Source organism: Rattus norvegicus, chromosome 12, assembly GCF_036323735.1.
Source record: "Rattus norvegicus strain BN/NHsdMcwi chromosome 12, GRCr8, whole genome shotgun sequence".
Taxonomy (NCBI): domain Eukaryota; kingdom Metazoa; phylum Chordata; class Mammalia; order Rodentia; family Muridae; genus Rattus; species Rattus norvegicus.
In genome coordinates this window covers 33,368,525-33,391,006 of record NC_086030.1, presented here as the reverse complement: position 1 = coordinate 33,391,006, position 22,482 = coordinate 33,368,525, and the positions used below count along the sequence as shown (strand labels likewise).

Sequence of the window (22,482 nt, the reverse complement as noted above, 5' to 3'; positions counted from 1 at the left end):
TCCAAGTCCTCATGCAACTTCAACTGGGTCCTGTGGGCACAGTGAATGTCACTGACATCAGTATCAGGCTGGGCAAGCCTAGGAGGGCCCCACAGTGACAATGGAAGCAGCTCCAGTTGGTATGTGACCTTAATGGCCTTCCTCAGGTGAGCGAATGATGACAGAACAGTCTTTAGGTGTGGCTTGCAGGCACTTCTTTCAGACTCTCTGCTTCCGTTTCTCCACGATAAACTGGGAGCGCTCAGTGTGTCTTACTCATAGCGCTCTCAAGAATTGAGATTGTTTTATAAAGACGCTCAATATAATCAAGCACTCTGTACAAAGCAGCTATTGCCTTGGTAGTCCTGTGTCAACTAGCATGAAGCCTCTAGGGCAGGCCTGGCTCCCAGAGGAGTGTCACTGGGCTCCAAATGTCACTGGACTCCAAGCTGCCTATCTAGGATGGCAACGTAACTCACAGTACCTTGGTGGTGCGGGCTGGTGTCTGAAGACCAGTAGGAAACTCTCTAGTCTCTCCTGCCCCTAGGGATGAGAGTATCTACTAAGCTCTGCTTGGTCTCCAATGGCCCAGCTAGCCCATGGGGCTCCCCTCATACTCACAGAAAAGAGGAAAATCATGAGGACTGTGTAAACTCTGAAAGTGCAGAAGAATTGGGCTTTCATCTGGATGCCCAGATCAACCTCTAAGAGCAGAGCCCGACCTGCTACACGGGTCAGTAGACAGTTTGTGACCTCGGGGTCCTGCTGACCTCCAAGTGAACTTCAATGGGCCAGCAGTCTGGAAGTCGCCATAGCTACAACTCTGGTTCCCTTCCAGAAGGCTGTGAAGCACCAGGGCAGGAGGAGACCCTCTGCAACAGACATTTGTGCCCTGTGCTCAGTGCTCATACAGAAGGAGGCCGCCAGGGGGCAGAAGAGAGAAAAGGGACCTGCCCGGGGAGAGTGGGAGAGAAAAGTCTGTGCAGGGGGAGAGAGAGGAAACCAGCCACCATGCAGGTCAGGCAGGGAGGGACTCTCAGAGGAAGTGATCTCCAAACAGAGACCTAAGGAAGCCATCAGCTTTGGGTGGAGGTTTCTGGGCTGAGGTGTAAGGGAGATAGAACACACCCACATCATGCCTGCCCAGGGCCTCCAGCGACCTCACAGTGTCTGTGACAGACACTAAATATGACAGAGTTCCCATGGCACAGCAGGCTGGACCTGCTTTCATAGGACTTGATCTGTCACATTGAGTGGCCTGAAGATCAGAAATGGATGCAGGAGGCCAGGAACATGAGTCACAGCCTATGAGGAGATCTCAGGCCAAGACCAAGGCCACAGTGAGAGAGGTCAAACTTCAATGCCGAGGAAAGGGGGCAGTGACAGACAAATCCAGGTGGAGTTTGAGGGATCTAAATAAATGTCTAGACAGAGGGATGCCAAAATTGGAGATCGAGGTGGAGGAGGATGTATGCTTTATGCCTGCCTCTGCTTTCGGCAGTAATTCTGACTGACGGGGCAGGGGTTGTATCTCAGGAATAGAATGCTTACCCAGAATGCCCCAATGAGGGGCTGGGGGTGTGGCTCAGTGGTAGAGCCCCTGCCTAAACTCCCCCAGTGAGGGGCTGGGGGCGTGGCTCAGTGGTAGAGCCCCTGCCTAGAATCCCCCAGTGAGGGGGTAGGGGAGTGGCTCAGTGGGAGAGTCCCTGCCTAGAACGGCCCCCACCCCAGTGAGGGCCTGGGGGCGTGGTTCAGTGGTAGAGCCCCTGACTAGAATCCCCCAGTGAGGGGCTGGGGGCGTGGCTCAGTGGTAGAGCCTCTGCCTCGATCCCCCAGTGAGGGGCTGGGGGCGTGGTTCAGTGGTAGAGCCCCTGACTAGAATCCCCCAGTGAGGGGCTGGGGGCGTGGCTCAGTGGTAGAGCCTCTGCCTCGATCCCCCAGTAAGGGGCTGGGGGCGTGGCTCAGTGGTAGAGCACCTGCCTAGAATCCCCCAGTAGGGGGCTGGGGTGTGGATAGAGGACCTGCGTACTATGAATAAGACCCTGGGTTCGATCCCTAATCACATAAACACATACACATACACGTATTTTGGTTTTTAAAATTTCCATCTAGGCATCATGATGTAAGTCCTCACCCACCGCTTAAAAAATAACTGTCACATTTCACTACATCCCACAGTGTGGGGGAACCGAGCTGGATGCAGAGGCTTCATAACACAGACCCCATGTCACAAGCCCCTCCGCGTGCATATCACGCAGAGAAATCACATGGTGAGTGAATCAGACCTAGAGAAAGCAGTCATGAAAACATTGATGCCAAGGCGGCTGTGGCGATTCATGCCTTCAATCCCAGGACTGGAGGCAGGGGAATCGAGAGTTTAACAACAGAGTGGGCTACAGGAGAACTGTGTCAAAAGTCAAACAACAACAACAACAATCGGGACCGTTGATACAGCTCAGTGAGTAAGACACTTGCTGCCAAGCCCGATAAACATTAACTCAATCCTCCAAATTCATAGAGTAGAGAGACCCGATCCCCACAAGCTGACCCCGTATCTGCACACACATGCCATGGCATACATATACCCACACATATATACACATACACACACATCACATGAATGAATATATATATATATAGAGAGAGAGAGAGATACTAGATATATCTTTTTCCCTAAATGCTGTTCCTCAGCACTGGCTCTAGGAACCGGGGCAGGCCTTGAACAGTGGTCTTCAAAAGCTCCCACGGATGAAGTGGAGCATGCACTGGGTCCAGGGGTAGTCCCACTGTGTGCTGCTGTCATCCCTACTGAGGTGACAAGGACGGGGCTGTGGTACAACTGGCTTTGGAGCTGTTCCCCCATAGTCACATGATCTGGGGCAAGCCACTTCATCGCCACCTGCCATGTGGAGAGCCAGTGCCTTGAGCCACTCGTCCAAGTGACACGGGGTGGCACAGGACAGCATGAAGGCAGCGACACAGCGACAGCCACCCCATATCCTCAAGGGCATTCACTCTGTTCCCACAGTAACAACGGCCAGTTGTAAAAGACACTGTCTTCTCAGCATCTGTGAATGTGTCCTGTCCCCAAAACACAGTTCAGGGAGGCTCTGATTCCTGAGGAGTATCCTTCCCCTCTGTCCCTTTGCCCCTTCTGTGTCACCACAGCTTAGGACAATAGCACTCCCTATGCTGTTATTAGAGAAAGAAGAGTAACAGGTATCACCCAGTGGAGGGGGAACTGCTGTAGTCACTAGAAAGTGCAAAAGTGCCATGTGTCAGCAAGACCCTGAGACAAGGACACCTCCTACACGGCCGGGCAGCCACCCCTCAGAGCACATGGGATGCACACACTCAATGACCACTCTGAGACACAGCATGGAACACTGCTCACCTGGAGCCACATGGACCCCATTGTAGACCAGGGCTCCGGAGACTCCTGGGTACCCTTCCTGGGCAGAGGGGCCAAAACCATAACAGTCCTTGCAAGACTATTACACAGCAGTGGTCAGGGCAGCCCACCATAACTGTGTGCCCAGCTTTACTCAGGGAAGCAGAACCCGGCAGGGAGCTCAAGCACACGGGCTCATAATCGTCCAAACCTGAAGGCAAAGCACACTGGGTATTTTATCCAGACCTCTGACCAAGGTCACAGACCGAACAGGAGCAAGGATTTGAATGAGATGGACAGTTAAGAAAAAAGAGTGTGTAATGGGGTTGGGGATTTAGCTCAGTGGTAGAGCGCTTGCCTAGGAAGCACAAGGCCCTGGGTTCAGTCCCCAGCTCCGGAAAAAAAAAGAACCAAAAAAAAAAAAAAAAAAAGAGTGTGTGAAGTTGGGTAAAGGAGAGATAGAAGCGGGGTGGGGGATTTAGCTCAATGGTAGAGCGCTTGCCCAGCAAACGCAAGGCCCTGGGTTCAGTCCTCAGCTCCAGAAAAAAAAAAAAAAAGAAAGGAGAGATAGAAGCAAGGAGAGAGGGGGAGCGGGGGAGAGAGAGAGAGAGAGAGAGAGAGAGAGAGAGAGAGAGAGAAGAGAGCTGGCCACACCCTTCCGAGGACAGCATGTCAGTAAGAGTGGCAGGTGTTTCCCAAGGCTGGCAGGCCTCTCCTACATCACAAGGAAATGACACCACTCTCCACCCAGGTGAAGGCAAAACAAGAAGGCAGGGTGCAGAACGGAAGGCTATCAACATTTTCAAGACAAATCTGAGGAATGTGGAGTAGTAGCACTCTGGAGACTGGCATTGGCGATGCAGGGGTTCAGGGTAGCGCTCTGGAGATAATTGGCATCCCTTCAAACCCCTCCAACAGGGAGCTCTCCAGTCGAACTGACCATGTGCTTGACCCCAGCCCACCATGGCACCACGGGGAGCTTCCTGGGCACAAAGGAGGTTTGAGGCCATTTTCTTCTGAGTCTTTGTGTCCTGCGTGGTACTCACAAGTCTAGACGCCTCCAAAAAGGCCAGCACAGGCTTGAAACAATGCTCTGTTAGTGACCCCATCAAAGATGAAGGGAGCATGGAGACCATTCACCAGTGAAGCTTAGCATGCTGGAGGGTTTGCCCACTGGTCCAGGGATGCTCACATGGGGTCCCAAGAAGAAGCACCACCTCTGGGAACTTTTAGAAGAGGAGATGCTCTTCACATCTCTCAATCTCACCCTGGATACATTGAGGGATAGAGTCCTTACTGGGTAGCTGTCAAGATACCTGCTGTGTCTTTATAGACTGGCTTGTGAGCCCAGCATGGCCATTGCCCACTGGGGAAGCACCTGGTAGTTCCCCCATCTTCCTTCATGGAAATAGAGAGGACAGAGGGTAAAGGACCAGCTGACCCCTCCACCCCTGACTACTGGAAGGGTCGAGCTCTCTGTACCCTGGGTACTGAGCTATTTGGCCCTAAGCCCCCTGCCTCTGTCACACCACGCCCCTAAAGAGCCACCTCGTCTAGAGCTTGGAAGTCCTGGCCTCGGAACCCATGCAAGAGAACCACAAATGTTGTTGGGGGTCATGGGGGAGGCAGTAGCTGTTGAGAAAGAAGCCAGTTTGGGGTTGGAGGGCTCCAGCAAAGACTGGGAGAAATGGGGGATGGCGCCGTTTTCAGAGGTCCTGGGCTAGTCACATCCCACACCTGGGCTCATCTGAGATGCCCCCAGTTCTCAGCTCCAAGCTCACAAGAGGACAGAGAAGAAATCTTTCCACAGCCCTGGGTACTGCCTCCTCTTCCACACTCTCCCACAGCCAGCACCACACTCTCTCCCTACTTGGCAGCTCTATGACATTACCCTCTCCCTCACATGAGTTGTCTGCCTCTCACATCTTCTCCAGGATCCTTCAGAAGGGTCTGTCCTGAGGCAGGATCTTCCCAGCCCCCCCCATCACCCCTCTCCTCAGCCACCAACGATCTCAGGGTCTACAATACACAGAGACTTCCAAAGGGGTCTAGGTAACCCTAAGTTCAATTCCAACAACCCACAGTGGACTTGCCTCCCGTACCAGCAGAAGGCTGGAAATGTACTCACAACTTCCTTCTCTCCCTCCTTCCTTCCTTCCCTCCCTTCTTTCTTTCTTCCTCCCCTCCCTCCTTCCCTTCTTTCTTTCTTTCTTCTTTCCCTCCCTCCTTCCTTCCTCCCCTCCCTTCTTTCTTCCTTCCCTTCTTCCTTCCCTCTTTCCTTCCCTCCTTCCTTCCTTCCCTTCCTCCCTCCTTCTTTCCTTCCTTTCCTCCTTCCTTCCTTCTTTCCTTCCCTCCTTCCTTCCCTCCTCCCTTTCTTCCCTCCCTCCCTCCTCCCTTCCTCCCTCCTTCCTCCATCCTTCCTTTCCTATGTCCCTCTGTCCCTACCTTCACTCTCTCTTTTCTCTTCCTTTCTTTCCCCCCTTTCTTCTCTTCATCTCCCCTGATCTGATCAACCAAACATCAGCTCCCAGTTAGCTCAGGGGACCACCAGTTTGCTCTCCCTGGGGTCAGAAACAAACTGCTCCCTCGGAGGTCCCACCCAGTCATCACCTCCCTCCGGCATTGTCCACACCAGCGTCCTGGTAGGTCATCCGGTAAACCTGCAAATAATGTCTTTCCAAGTGGAGGGGAAAGTCTGCACTAAGGCCCCTGTGTGTACACGCACGCACGCACAAACACACACACACGTACACATACATACACACACTGTGCCGAGAACATCTGTCTCCACGAACGAACCATTGCAGCCACTCTCTGGGACACCATTTGACAAATTCACATTGCACATTTCAGTCCGCGTGGGCAGCCAGCGGATGGCGGGGCCGACTGGGATGCTTTGAGTCCGCCCCTCCCCCCTGCGCCGTCCCCTACGAAGTCGTCCCCAGGCCCCAAGCGCTCTGTCTGAAAGCAAGACCCAGTTTCTGCCCTCTGGAAAGGCTCTGCCTGGCAGCATGGTGTCAAACTTTGCCCAGAGGGGCTTTTCTGGAAGGCTGTGGGTCTAAGAGGACCGGGAGATCCACAGCGCCACCGTCATCGCCATCGCTGACACAGTACGGGCAAGAGAAGGCAGCAGCCCTTCCCTTCACTCTGACAAGGATCCATTGGTGGCAAGCCACAAGACTACAGGAGCACGATGGCATTCCGCACCAAGCGTCACCCGCGGCAGCCTCCATCCTGATCAGCCACTACTGCCCATCCAAAGCCGAAGGGCACCCTTCTGAGGCAAACTTCACCTGGGCAAAGAGTTCCCTGCTAAGCCCCTGTCATCCGTGCCGCTGTGGCTCTAAGAGGAAAGGTGAATGGAACAGAAGCTATTTTTAGGAAAGAAAAAAAAATTAAATCTCAAATCGCAGCCTACCTTGGATGTTCTCGGTGCCCAGCCTCCAGGGCTCCCAGAGAGAGACAGAGACAGCCACTGCAGTGCACTGTGTCAGATTACAAACTGGGGCCAGAGGGAGGGGAGGAGAGTGAAGAGAGTGGGGAGAGAGAGAGGGAGAGAGAGAGAGAGAGAGAGAGAGAGAGAGAGAGAGAGAGAGAGAGAGAGAGAGAGAGATCCAATCAACACTGAAGGACACGGGTGTGTGGGCACCACTTGGAATCAGCTAGAAATTATCCATTTAATTTTTGCAGGGGAGAGAGAGAGAGAGAGAGAGAGAGAGAGAGAGAGAGAGAGAGAGAGAGAGAGAGAGAGAGAGAGAGAGAGGCATGAGCAAGAGCCACCCGCCAGAGAGCAGTAGCCAAAGCTTGGAAACGGCAGTGTTTTCACACACACATACACACACACACACACACACACACACACACACACACACACACACACACACACGTGCACACACAAACGCGCATGCACACACACGCATCCCAAGATGGCTCTGTCCCTTCCCTGCCGGTGTCTCTCACAGAGCGGTGGTCAGAAGCCGGGCAGGAAGGGAGGCGGAGCTGGGGCCCTTGATGCAGGGCTCAGGGCTAAAGAGCTCCCCTGGCGGCCCACGGCTGGGTCTGCCCCTGCAGGTGGTCCAGGGCCCTGCAGCCAGATGGAAGCAGACTTCAGCCCGTCCACCAGGCAATGCTAAGGATGCAGAACGAGGTGAATGTGCAGAGCTCCCAGCTTCCTGACTCCTTCATTCTTGTCCAGTCTCCCTCCCCATCCAACTGCCCATCACCCCCCATGAACTCTGCCCATCCTCAACTTGGCAACTGCCAGATGGACCAGCTACCTAGCAACACAGGAGCAAGAGAGAATAATACCAGGAAATGGACACACACACACACACACACACACACACACACACACACACACACTCCCCTGGGATCAGCATCTCACGTTAACTCTATAAAGATGCTAAACAGCTCTGATTCTCTGAAGGAACACCTCAGCCTGGCTGTATATTGACTGAGGCTGTGTGGGGCCTCTGGGCCTATGTAGGGAAAGACTATGGAAAACCACAAACAAACAAACAAAAAGCAGTGTGCATCACCTGCACCTCCTTCCTGCCAAACAACGGGTTTCTCTCTGATTAAGGGACTCACTCTGTAGTTTTAAAACCTTTGTGTCAGGGCTGGAGAGATAGCTCAGGGGTTAAGAACACTTGATGCTCTTGCAGAAAACTGGGGTTTGGCTCTCAGCACTCATGCTCACAATCATCCGTAACTCTAATTCTAGGGAATGTGACGCCCTCTTCTGGCCTCTACAGGCACTGCATGTAGATGGTGCACAGACCTATGCAGGCAATGTACTCGCACACATAAAATAAAAAATAAATAAATCTTAAAACTCTAAAGGCACCATGGTGAACATACACACCCCTCTGCCACTATGGGCTCTCTTGTGGGTCCTGAGTGAACCGTAACAACTAAAACTAAGAGGCTAAGGGTTTTACACTCCCCTTCCCAGAAAGATGATGTCCCCTAACCACAAAAACATGTTGATCAAAAATTTCAGAACCCACAACAGATAAGTCACAACTGACTATAACACCAACTCCAGGGACTTCAATGGGTATCTGCATGCATGTGTGTGCATGCTCACACGTGTACACATACACAAAATAAAATTTTAAAAATGTTTTGAAAACATTTTTTAATCGGGACTCATTCTGCATCTTGAATGTGCCTTTGAATTTGCCCTTGGGTAGGGAGGCTTCACTCAAGCACCTATGCCCCAAACACAGGACCACATTGAAGTCTGGAGGCAGGGAGTAAAATGACTGCCACACCCTGGGCCTTAGAGCCAGAGTCTTGGCAACTGCCAACAACATCCTAAGACCACGGACAGAACCAGAACCTTCTCACCCACCTACATGCTCTTCCCTGAAGCAGAACTTTCATAGTATCCACTGGGAAAAAGAGCTCGGTGTCCAGGGACCAATGAATAACCCACAGAATAATCAGGTGTGTCCATTCAAAAGAATAGTATTCAGCCATGAAAAAGCATGAAGGACTAATTTCCACTATGCTATGGAAATACTTAAAAATATTTTGCTGAGTATTTTTTATTTTTTTAAAGATTTATTTATTATAAATAAGTACACTGTAGCTGTCTTGACACACCAGAAGAGGGCATCGGATCCCATTACAGATGGTTGTAAGCCACCATGTGGTTGCTGGGATTTGAACTCAAGACCTCTGGAAGAGCAGTCCATGCTCTTTTTTTTTTCTTTTTCTTTTTTTCGGAGCTGGGGACCGAACCCAGGGCCTTGCACTTGCTAGGCAAGCGCTCTACCACTGAGCTAAATCCCCAACCCCGCAGTCCATGCTCTTAACCACTGAGCCATCTCTCCAGCCTGAGTATTTTTTAATGACATGCCTAGGATAGATGGTTTTATAGAAATAAAAGGAAGATTGATGATAATAAAGGCTGAAAATCACTGTGGGATGGGCATGGTGTTTATCCTGAGGCCATACATCATGGACCAGAGAAGGAATGGCTGCACACACCATGAACATTCCACAGGCCACTAAACTGCACACTTTACAACAGCCAAAGTGTGTCACTTAAGCTGGGATCACACTGGACCAGGACTGATCCTGACTTTCCATATGGCCTCGAACAGGTCAGCCCGCCTTTCACCTATAGAATTGAAGGGTTAAAATTTCTAAAAGTTAGTCATGAACAAAGTCCAGACATGCCTGAGAGAATTTGAGATAGGGCTCACTGGCCCGACTATCAACTCCCAAGGACACTGGCCATCTGGAGCCACCCCCTCCCCTTCCTTCACTCCCTGAGGATGGGTCATCCCCCTGCTGCAGTGAGATGAGTTGCCCTGCCCACATTGCTGAGATGCTAGATTACACGTATGCTTTGTTGATGTAACTCCGTGCCAAAAGTAACTGTGCACCCTTTGTATTAGCCAATTATGTGTATTCACACGAAACCCCTGGTTTTCCCTATATAAGCTCCTGCCTAGAGAGGCCCGGGGCTTGACTCAATCTCCTGTGTGAGATACGTGTCAGCCCGAGATCTCGTAAATAAAAGTGCCTCTTGTTGATTACATCAAGACCGGCTTCTCGTGTTTCCTGGGGGTACCTCAACCCGTGACTGGAGCGAGAGTCTCCCCAAGTCTGGGGGTCTTTCAGAATCACCATCTGTTTGAAATATCATGCCAACTTCATGGGGCTTTTGGTGGGGGGGGGTGGTGGCGCAAAACTATCTGACAGGAAAAAATAAATCCATTACTGCTCTAGAAGGCTCGTTCTGAGCCACAACAAAGTAAGTACATATCTGAAATCCCAACAGTGGGAAGCTGAGGCAGGAGGATTGCTATCAGTTCAAGGCCACAGACAGGCTACAGGGAACAATATAATGGCTATTATGGATGGGGCTGTAGCTCAGTGTCAGGGCACCCTGGGCTCCATCCCCCTCCACAGCAAACAAAAATTCAGGACAGGAGAAATGGCTCAATGGTTAACAGCACTGACTGTTTTTCCGTTAAACCCAAGTTTAAATCCCAGTACCCACATGGGGCTCACAACCATCTGTGACTCCAGTTCCAGGGGACCCAATGCGCTCTTCTGGTGGGCACTGCACACATATGGTGCACAGACTTACATGAAGGCACAGCACACATGAATCAAATCAAATTAAATAATAAGACATTTTTAAGTATGGATATGAAAATTAGGTCACTTTCGACCTCTACTTCCTTAGCGGAGAGGAAATCACTTTCAAAGAATTCCCACACATCATCCAATAGGCCCCGAGTTCAAGGTTCAGTAGCTCTCTGTTCCTTCCTGCTGGTGTTTCTCGCAGTGGTTGAAAAGCAAGACAGAAATGGAGGTGGAGCAGCAGCCCTTACTGCCTGAGAAATCCCAGGGGATGGAATGAAGCCTTACCTGGTGCAGCGCGCAGCTCAGAGAGCACTATTTCTTAGTTTCCTAATTCCACAATAGATAGATAGATAGATAGATAGATAGATAGATAGATAGATAGATAGATACATACATACATACATACATACATATATACATACATACATGCATACATACATAGATACATACATACATACATACATAGATACATAGATAGATAGATAGATAGATACATACATACATACATACATACATACTTAGATAGATAGATAGATACATAGATAGATAGATAGATACATACATACATACATACATACATAGATACAGACATACATACATACATACATACATACATACATACATACATAGAGAGATAGATAGAGAGATAGATAGATAGATAGATAGATTATATGCATGAACTACTAGAAATGGTGCTAAACTCAGGGCTTTGTGGGCACATCTCTTGAGACAGGGCAATCAGTGAAGCCACTCCACTCCAGGATGGTTGAAGGCAGGGCTAGCCCAACAGTCTGAAAAATAAAACAAAAGAAACCACTGGTCCACGCTGGTCCCAGCCCATTCACTCATGAAAGAAGAGAGCACAGGGTTCCCTAGGTCACTGGGCTGTCACAGACTACGATCAATAATAAATACACCACCAAGAGCTCGTCCCATCCTGAAATAGGACATGCAGAGGGCATCACTAAAGGGTGAGAGACAGAGCTGTGTCACGAACACCCCTGCCATGCCCCACTCCTCGCCTGGCGGAGATGCCCAGCTGCCTCGGTGGGGTTCTGCCGCCAACAGACACATCAGGCATACTGGTCACAGAGGCGTTCTGAGGGCTCTCAGCATTAAACAGGATCGGCGTACGCTGTTTGAAGTGCACCTAATAATAGGTCTCTGCTCTCACCGGGTGTCAGCATCCCAGCAGGCTAGCACAAAGCGCAAGATCCAGCCAGCTCCGAAGTGTGCAGAAAGTGAGGCTACCTAAGTCCTCGACTCGGTATTTTGAAGTCAGGTATTAGCATAAGCTCAGCACTGCACTAGGAGTTTCTTCCTAGAAAAACCTACACGATGCCCCCGTGGGCCAGGAAGGAAAGTCTAGAGAGCTGGGATGCTGGAAGATGTGCTGGGACCTACCAGAAACCATGTGAGAGCATGGAAACAAGTGGTTGCTATTAAAAATTGGATGGGGGGGGGGCTGGAGAGATGGCTCAGTGGTTAAGAGCACTGGCTGCTCTTCCAGAGGTCCTGAGTTCAATTCCCAGCAACCACAGGGTGGCTCATTAAATAATATTTAAAAAGAGTTGAATGGGATGGATGGTTGGGACAAGGATCGAGACAGGGATGGGATGGGAGGTTGGGAAGGGCATGGAATGAACTGGGAGGCAAAGGGATGGGTATGGGATGGGAGGGATGAATGGATGGGCAGAACAGGAGGTTGGGATTGATGTGTTGAGATGGGATGGATGGGGTAGAAGGATATGGATGAGGAAGAATGGTAGAATGGGGGACAGGGATTGGGTGCTGTTGTGGTTTGAAAGTGCTTGACCCATTGTTGAAGAAAGTGTGTCACTGTGTAAGCGGGCCTTGTGCTCAAGCTTCACTCAGTGCAGAAGAGAGCCCCCTCCTGGCAGCGCAGGAAAGACAGTTTGTCTCCTTCTGGGTGCCTTTGGACCAAGAATGTAGAAGTCTCAGCTCCTTATCAACACCATGTCTCCCTGCCGTGGCTCCTCCTGCCATGATGATAATGGACTGAACCTCCGAAACTGTAAGCCAGCCAGCCCCAATCCAATGTTGTTCTTCGTAAGCGTTGCCTTGGTCATGGTGTCTTCCTACAGCAAGGAAACCCTATCTAAGACAGATAGTATGAAATTGGATGGACGGTGTAGATGGATGAGGCGAGATGGGGTGGGGGATGGGGTGGGGGATGGGATGGGGGATGGGGTGGGGGATGGGATAGAGGATGGAATGAGATATGGGGTGGAGGATGGGGTGAGAGTTGGGGCAGGGAGGGGTTTGGGGAAGAATGAAGAATGAACAGAAAAATCCTACACGTATCTTAGGGTAAAAATACAATAATTATTTTCAGTAGCAGTAATTAATGCATAGAATATCTGTGCATTAATGCAAGGAAAAGAAATATGCAAAGCTCAGCCACTCTCCTATGTGCATGACTAACAACAGAAAGACTGAGGAATGAATAGAGAAATGATGAATAGAAACAAGGTGACAGAGTTGGAGCTTTATGGTTGATCTCGCACCCTGGAAGAAGAAACCTCAGCTAAGGAACTACCTCCATTAGACCAACCCGTGGGAAAGTCTGAAAAGGCATTTTCTTGATTAATGATTGATGTAGGACGGTCTGCCCACTGTAGGTGGTACCACCCCTGAGGAGGTCATCCTGAGCTGTATAAAAAGACAGGCTAAGAAAATCAGTACAAGCCAGCCAGTAAGCAGAATTTCTCCCTGCCCTCTGCTTCAGTTCCTGCCTCTGGGTTTCTGCATGAGTTCCCACCCTGGCTTCCCTCTATGGTGGACTATAACTTGTAAGCCAAATAAACCCTTCCTCCCCACCCCAAGTTGTTTTTGCTCAGTGGTTTTTTTTTTAAGATCTATTTATTTTATTTTATGTGTATGACTATTTCGCCTGCATGGATATAACTTGTACTACATACGTGCCTGGAGCCATGGGTCCCCTGCAGCCAGAGTTACAGACAGCTGTGAGCTGCCATATGGGTGCTGGGAATTGAATCTGGATCCTCTAGAGGAGCGAACAGTGCTCTAACCACTGAACGATCTCTCTAGCCCTTGGTCAGTGTTTTTATCACAGCAACAGAGAAGTGGGGTGAAACATGGAAGATACTTAGCTTTTTATAAAATTCTCCCTAAGCCAACTGTATCTTTTGTTGTGTCTTAGTTACTTTTTCTCTTGCCGTGATAAGACACCATGACAAAGGCAACTTATAGAAGAAAGAGGGGGTTTTTTTTCGGGGGGGGGGGTTAGGGTTGCAAAGGGACAAGGGTCCATCTCAGAGGAAACCATGCCAGCAAGCAATAGACAGGGGACACAGTTCACATCTTCAAACGCAAACATAAAGCAGAGAGGAAGAGAGAACAGGATGTAGGGTGGAGCTATAAACCCTCAAAGCCCTCCCCCAAGTGACATACTTCCTCCAACTCACAAAGGTTCACCTCCCCAAAAGCGCCACCTTCTGGAGAACAAGTGTTACACTACCCTAGCCGGTGGGGGACATTCTCGTTCAAACTACCATGATATGGGTACAATAATGCAAAGTCGGGAGGTTTTAGATCTTTGAATGCTGGACTTGAACTTTGTACGAAAACCGGGCCTCAAAGTTTAGTCTGAGATGTCTTCTCTAGTACAACAACAGCCAGGAGAAGGTAGTAGCTTGAGCAGACACTGGATTGCAGCATGAAGAGATAAGGAGTCTGGGGAAATGGCTTACGAGGTAAAAAGTATGTACGAACCTGAGTTCAGATCCCAGGAATTCATATAAAGATCCAGGCATAGTTTCCTGTGACCCCAGAGCAGGGGAGAGCACTGGAGACAAGTTCAAAAAATAGCCAGTTGGGTCATTATTTCACATTATGTGTAAACTCCTCAACCTAACACTCTGCGTAAGATCTTACTGATGCTCTCTGGCCACCAGCTGTGCTCCGGGTTCACTGAAAGACCCTGCCTCAAGAGAATAACATAGAAAATGACAGAGCTACACTATATGCGACGGTCTCCTCTGTTCTCCACATGTGTGCACAGCTGCATACATCTTCACACACATATACCACCACCACCACCACCACCCTCAACACCCAAGAGATAAGCAGTTTGGTCCCCGTGCATGGACAGAGAGGCTGATAAAACAGCAGACTGATCAAATTAATTAAAGATCAGTGAAGACAAATGGACCGACCCTTCTAGCAGGAGAGGTGGGCTGGGTGGAGTTCGTGGGTAGCGTTTGCCTAGCATGTGTGAGATCCTGGGCTCCATCCTCAGAACTGCAAAACAAAGACAGGATACTCAATGAATGCCAGGAAACTGGATAATTGAGAAACAAAACCTTGCAGTGCATGGTGGTATGTAGTTTAATCTTAGCATCCGGGAGGTAGGGGGTGTGTGGATCTTGGTGAGACTAAAGCAAGTTCCAGGAATGCATAGGGAGACTTTGTCTCAAAAAAAAAATGGGACAGATACGAAAATCTTACATATAAAATCTGGTCTGGGTAAACATAGGGCTTACATACAAGGTGAAATAACGACCCAACTGGATATTTACTGAACTACAATTATTCGATTGAGTTCATTTTTAGCTTGTTTGTGTCTACAAAAATCTATCCCTGGGTTTGGGGCGGGGGGTGTTCAATGGTTATGTTTTTCTCAGATCAATTTCAGAAACTGCTCAAAATTAATCCTGGCTAGAGAACCCATAGGCATCTCGATTTAGATGCTGGAAATGGAGAAAAATCACAAAAGTCATGAGCCCTGGGGCTGGAGAGATGGCTCGGGGGTGTTTAAGAGCACTTGCTGCCCTTGCAGAGGACCTGGGTTTGATTCCCAGCCCCTAAACAGCAGCTCATAGCCATTTGTAACTCCATCTCTAGGGGATCTGATGCCCTTGTCTGTCCTCTAGGAGCACAAGGCATGCGTGTGGAGAACAGGTATACATGCAGACAAGACACTCATATACAAAAAAAAATTAAAATAAATCTTTTTAAAAAATTTATGGGGTTGGGGATTTAGCTCAGTGGTAGAGCGCTTGCCTAGTAAGCGCAAGGCCCTGGGTTCGGTCCCCAGCTCCGAAAAAAAGAAAAGAAAAAAATTTATAAGTACTCATTTTGAAGAAATTCATGCCGCTGAGCTTTCTGTTACTATGACAACATCAAGAACTCGGTGGCGAGAATAGATGGCAGAATCCGGTGCATTAGGGTAAAGTCAACATATGCTGGAGTTTGTTGAACGGCTGTTATCAATTCTTGACTCTTTACAAAGCCATCCGAAGTGAGGGAGTCAAGCAGTGACTCAGAGGTTAACAGTGTGTGGTGTCCTTGCAGAAGACCTGAGTTTAGTTCCCAGCATCCACACTGGATGGCTCACCACTACCTCTAACCCAATTCTAGAGGATCCAAACGACGCCCTCTTCTGGCATCTTGATGTACTGCGCTCACATGTACCCCTGACCCCAGCCCCCATACACACAAAACAGTTGAGGGCTAGAGAGATGTCTCAGCAGCTAAGAGCACCTTACTGCTCTTCCAAAGGTTCCAGGGTCAGCTCCCAGGCACTTATGTCTGATGGCTCACAACTGCCTGTAATTCCAGCTCTAAGATATCCAACCCCCTCTCTTAACCTACACACACACACACACACACACACACACACACACACACACACACACGTCCCCTTTCCACCTAATTATACTGAAACAAAACCGAAACTAAACAATCTACAGCCCCAGGGATCTGGATGCCCGCGGAACGTGCTCTGTGTGTCAAGTCAACCCCGGGAGAAAAAGAGTCACAGCACATGTGGTTTAAAGCATGAAAATGTGGGTTCCAGGGCTGCCATGAATGACCCTGATTGATGTTACCCAGTTGACAGTGCCCCAGGTGTGATGGTTTGTATGTAAAACCCTAACTAAGATACTGGGTGTCCTTACCTACCTATCTGTGTCCCAGTCATTGCTGGCAAGAAAAATGTAGCTACGCTGTGGGACTTGGTTTCAACATAGCCGTTTCTTTGAAGATCCAGCAGCCACATGCCCTCGGCATTCTCAGGCGTTACTGGCAGGAGCTTCCATTTGCAGGTTTGAAGGACACACCTCAGCCCATATGATGGGGCAACCCCACAACTGGCCATATTAGGAAGCCACAATTACATGTGAGGTCTGGAGGAGGGCAGGTGCAACTGGGTAGGAAGGCAGACCAGAGGGTGAGCTAGGAACTGCCCATGGGTGATGGAGTCTCTCCAGCTATCCCATAGGTGTATCCCAGTGCACCTCTATGGATTAAGGAGATAAAGGTGGCCAACAGAGGGTTACCCAGGCTGAGTACATAGAGCCCTATCTACATAAACCATCCAGTGGGTCCCAACCCCACTGGCAAACCTCTATCTCCAAAAATATTTATACTACGATTCATAACAGTAGAAAAGTTACAGTTATGAAGTAGCGATGAGAATAATGTTGTGATTGGGGGTCACCAAAGGTCACAGCTTTAACAAGGTTGAGAACCGCTGGCAGGAACCCTGTGGACGTCAGGTATAGCAGAAACAGGAGGCATCACTGGAGAAAGCGGGTGTCTGAACTGTACCCCACAGAGGCTGTGACCCATGTGGATTCTGACTGCTTCAGGCTGGACCTGTAGCAGGTGGTAAGATAAGGGGCTGGAGGGGCCATGTTAGGCCATGAAGGGGGCAAAAGGAAGCCCCTGAAACATCCCAAGAAGCAGGCCAAGGAGATAAATGAGGACGATAAGACTTTCAAGCAGAAATGAAAGGAGGAAGAGAAGAAACTCGAGGAGTTAAAGCTAAGGTCGCAGGAAAGGGCACCTGGCCACAGGTGGAATTCAGAAATCTGGCAAAAAGTAAGCTGTTCCTCACACCTGAGGTGATGGTGACCTTCTCCCACTCCTATTTAGACATCCGGATTCCCTGCCGTAACATCTTTGTAACCACAGCTCGAATGAAGTGTTACCCTGTAACCTGTTGCTGTATCTTACAATAAACTTTTGTTAAAAAAAAGAAAAAACAACCCCCCAGAAACAATGAATAAAGTGAACAGTGCGGTGGCTCGCTGTCTCTAGTGTTCAGCAATTCCTACCTCAGCTGCGAATTTAAAGTGAACCCAGTCTGGGGTCCCGCCAGAGCCTACTGTTCCATCGTCATTGTACTCTGAATTCTGTACCACTTTGAATTAAACCAACTCATTTAAAAGCCAAGAAGAGGGCTGGAGAGATGGCTCAGCAGTTAAGAGCACCCGACTGCTCTTCCAGAGGTCATGAGTTCAATTCCCAGCAACCACATGGTGGCTCACAACCATCTGTAAAGAGATCTGATGCCCTCTTCTGGTGTATCTGAAGACAGCTACAGTGTACTTATATAATAAATAAAATAAATCTTTAAAAAAAAAAAAAAGCCAAGAAGAGGGAGGGGGAGGGGAAGGAAGAGGAAGAAGAGGAGGAAGAAGAAGACAAAGAAGATGAAGACGAAGAAGACAACAATGAAGAAGAAGAGGAAGAAGAAGAGGAGGAGGAAGAGGAGGAGGAAGAGGAGGAGGAGGAAGAGTAAGAAAAAGAAGAGGAGGAGGAAGAAAAAAGGAAGAGGAGGAAGAGGAGGAAGAGGAGGAAGAGGAGGAAGAGGAGGAAGAGGAGGAAGAGGAGGAAGAGGAGGAGGAAGAGGAGGAGGAAGAGGAGGAGGAAGAGGAAGAGGAAGAGGAAGGGGAAGAGGAAGAAAAAGAAAAGAAGAAGAAGAAGAAGAAGAAGAAGAAGAAGAAGAAGAAGAAGAAGAAGAAGAAGAAGAAGAAGAAGAAGAAGGTGGTAGTAAGACTTCTGCCTCACACAGCCACCTCTGGACCCCAGAATGGACATCACAGTGTGGCAGGTGGCAGGTGGCAGGTGACAGCAGGATGTGAGTGACATTAGGTGACAGTCTGGACTAAGGCGAAGGCTGGTGTCCATCCAGGAGTCCCAAAGTCCCAAAGGCCAGTCTCTTGAGGGGAGCAATGTTAAGAACCTCCACTTGGAGATGGCCCTTCTTGCCATGGACTCCCCATGCACCCTTCCTATGAGGTGAGGGGGGACTGGATGGGCTCTTCACCTGGAGCCAACTAAATGTCATGTGTGAGGACAGGAACCCGATGAAGCTGTGAGTGTGTCTGAGCAATACAGCCCTCACCTGGCTTGTTCAAGGGCTCTTTTCATGGTGTTTACAAAGTAATTAAAAAGCTGGGCATGGGAGCTCATGGCCGCAATCCCAGTACTTGGGAGGCTAAGGCAGGATTGCCGTTGTTCAAGTCCAGCCTGGTCTACAGACTAAGAGCCAGCTTAAAAAACAAAACAAAACAAAAGCAAACAAACAAACAAAACCAAAGGGAAACAAAACAGAGAAAGGAGAGAAATATCTGCTTCAACTCTTTCTAATTTATTATTTTATGTGTACAGTGTTTGCCTACACGGGTGTAAGTTTCAACGTTGCTTGGAAAGGAAGCCAGGTCACACACGGGGTGTCATCGGGAGGCCATCTCTGTCCACCCATCTCTGTCTCTCCCATTCCCAGGTTCCCTACCATCTTCCAAGAGAAGCATTCAACCACCACATGTGGGACTCAAGGCCACTCTTGACCAAGGCCACCTGATGCTGTCCCCATGGGTGAGAGTTGTCTCCATGAAGCCCTGCAACAGAGTCTTCTACAACTGTGTCTTTTAGCAAATAAAACAGCAGATTGTCCCAGCCAACGCTGTGCCTACCCTTCCAGATGGAATCGGCACGCACTCCCCTGCTCTGGCGGCTGTTAGGGACTTAGCCTCAGAAGCGTGGGACTGGGCACCTGGGACCCTGTGCTACCCACGGGTGGCTCCAGATGCTGTGTCTGCTCTAGGTTTGCCCTGAGACCCAAGGTCCTAATGCCTGCTCTGCAGATCCTCAGACCTTGGGAGCTGAGTTGTAGCCACACCCTCCATACGCTGTGGTCCTGCAGCCGCAGAGGGCTGTTTGGGGAGTAGGCTAATCTAAGCACCGAGTGTGAAGTCCCGGATCTTCCTCCTTCCACAGCTCTGCCACCTCCCTTTCTCTCTGTGGATAGACAGATCCAAATGGGACGGGTAAGAGACGACTGGACAGGTAATAAAGTCATAGAGACAGAGACACAGAGGGCAAGATGACAGATGACTGATAGGTAGACAGATGATACACTCACGCACAGAGACGGATGATTGACAGGAACAGATGATAAATGACAGGTAGACAATTAGATAGATAATATGCGGTTGGTGGATGACTGGTGGGTGAAGATGATGGATCAAAGATATATAAACAGTAGATGATGGGCTGGTGAGATGGCTCAGTGGTTAAGAGCACTGACTGCTCTTCCAGAGGTCCTGAGTTCAATTCCCAGCAACCACATGGTGGCTCACAACCATCTGTAATGGGATCTGATGCCCTCTTCTGGTGTGTCTGAAGACAGCTACAGTGTACTCATATATAATAAATAAATATTTAAAAAATAAAATAAACAATAGATGATGGATGGTAGATGATAAATGATTGGTAGATAGAAGATAGATGACAGATAAATGATGAATAGATAGGTAGATAGATGTAGATAGATAGATGGATGGATAGATAGATAGAGATGGAAAGATGATCAATAAGTAGATGATAGATGTATTTATAAATAGAAAGGAGGTGGACTTTTTGTTTTATTTTTGTTTTTCAAGACAAGGCTTCTCTGTGAGGCCCTGGCTGTTCTGGACCTTGCTCTGTAGACCAGGTTTGCCTAAATCTCAGAGATCCTTGTCAGGAGCCATGTAGGATAGGTTAAGGCTAGCAGGTGGCCTTCGGGGAGGTGGCCCACCGATTTTGCATGGTCTATGATGGGTGAGCACAACGGCAAGATTCCAAAGAGACCTCACTTCAGGATCACCTCTTGCAGCTGATACACCTTTCCTGCCATTATTAAATTAATATAATGACCCCTGGGCATTGGTTCACCCTATTGATCAGATTTCCTGCAGATCAACATAAAGATGAGCTTTCGTGAATTAATGCTGTTCAGATGAATTAATGATTCTATGGGATTCCTGATTTGATTCAAATAATTATAGGAAAATTTTTAGAGATGGTCTTAGTAACTTTGCTAGAAGGATGAAATAAGGTTGGAATCAAGAATGGAATGTGGCCACTCCTCATATAGTAAGTCAAGGCTGCATAATAAGAAATTCAATCTTAAAAAAAGGGGGGGGGCTTCAAAAAAAAAGAAATTCAATGAGCTTTCATAATCTCACTAAAAGAGGAATAGACTTAGGACACATTTGTGTCCAAGGAAAAACATTTAGGTCCAAGAATAAAGACACAGGTGTGCACTATAATAAGACAAGGCCATGTAAAAACTGTTGTTCTAAACTTATAATGAGCATGTAGCATGAAACACTGCTTTGAACTAACAAACTATCAACTAACATCCTTCTGTAAGTCCCATTTTATGTAACATTTTATCTCTGGGGTAATTTTCTAAAGAACTTTTTGTCTAATGAGGTATAAAAAACCCAGAGAAAAGAAATAAAGTTGTTAGCTGGATGGTTTGGCATGGGCAGCTCTGTCCCATCCATCCATCCATCCACCCACCGACCTATCCATCCATCCATCCGTCCAAATGTATATGTCTGTTTGTCTGTATGTACGTGTGTAGGTATAATATGTGTATATATGCAAGCATGTGTGTAGGTATATGTGTATGTATATAAACATGCATGAATACTTGTGGAGTATATGAGACAGGCAGCAACAAAACTGTGAATGTGTTACTGTGTAAATGAGAACACGAATGAAAATATAAATGTATGTATGAATGTATATGTGTCTGTGCATACTTGCCTGGATAAAGCATCTTAATTCTTTTCCTTTTCTTCCTCTCTGGTTCGCAAAGGGTTAACCAGCCAGACAGTGAAGGGCTTCTGGCTGCCCGGTCAAAGAAGTGAACTATAGCTATAGCAATCAACCCTGCACCCAATCACCCAGCTGTTAGCAGCAAGTGTCAGGAAAGCCAGAGGCCTGCAGCCTCTGGCCTCAGAGTATCTTAAAGTCAAGATAGGGTATGTTATTATAAAAAGCAACCCTACTTTTTTTTTTTTTTTTTGACCTGAGGACTGAACCCAGAGCCTTGTACTTGCTAGGCAAGCGCCCTACCACTGAGCTAAATCCCCAACCCCACGACCCTACTGTTTAGCCTCAGAGAGGATCCAGGCCAGGGCTAGCTCCCCACCCCCAGATCCTCCCACCTCTGCCTCCCTAGTAGTAGAATTAAAGGTGTATGCCACCACCACCAGGCTATAGGTAGTAGACATTTGTATATAAAACAAAGAAAGTATAAAGAATTTGGGACGAGGGGTTGGAGAGATGGCTCAGCAGTTAAGAGCACTGACTGCTCTTCCAGAGGTCCTGAGTTCAATTCCCAGCAACATGGTGGCTCACAACCGTCTGGAATGGGATCTGATGCCCTCTTCTGGTGTCTGAAGACAGCCTCAGTGTACTCATATACATTAAATAAATGAATAAATTTGGGGTGAGATGTGAGTAGTATATCTGGTATAGAACTTAAGGAGGTATCTATTGATTCCCTTCTTGTCTGTAAATGTTGAATTATATCAAAACAGACTTTTCCAACACTGTGCAAAATCCACAAGCCACCCTAAAGATGGGGTGCTTCTGTCTGTCATCACTGAAAGAACACACTCTTCTGTCTCAGGGAGCTTATCCCAAACCCCTAGGCTGGACATCAGGTCCCTCTCATCCCAATATTCCCACTTTCAAACAGCCTGGAATCCAGGGTACCTGCTGGGGGATTGAGGGGTTGGGCAAAGCATCTGTGGCCTTTCCTCCACTCCCATGGAGAGTATCTTCCTCTTCTCCGAGGAGGAGGAGACTGACAGGGGGGCGCGGGGGGGGCGGGGGCACGAGGAGGAGGAGATGCCCGCCCCCCCACACCCCCCCCCCGCTGGGGCACGCAT

General features: G+C 48.7%; 1 protein-coding gene and 1 pseudogene across 7 annotated transcripts in view; one reads left to right on the top strand and one right to left on the bottom strand.

Annotated features, from left to right (window-relative positions):
* Positions 1-7,361, bottom strand: part of Rimbp2 (RIMS binding protein 2) — a 198,614-nt gene extending 191,253 nt beyond the window's left edge. For 2 of the 7 annotated variants that reach the window (XM_063271095.1, XM_063271096.1), the window contains exon 1: positions 6,789-7,361. The gene's annotated coding sequence lies outside the window, so the exon portion shown is untranslated. 7 annotated transcript variants of the gene reach the window in all.
* A 9,794-nt stretch (positions 7,362-17,155) lies between these two features.
* LOC134481286 (translation machinery-associated protein 7-like) lies at positions 17,156-17,348 on the top strand (annotated as a pseudogene).
* Positions 17,349-22,482: the final 5,134 nt, after the last annotated feature.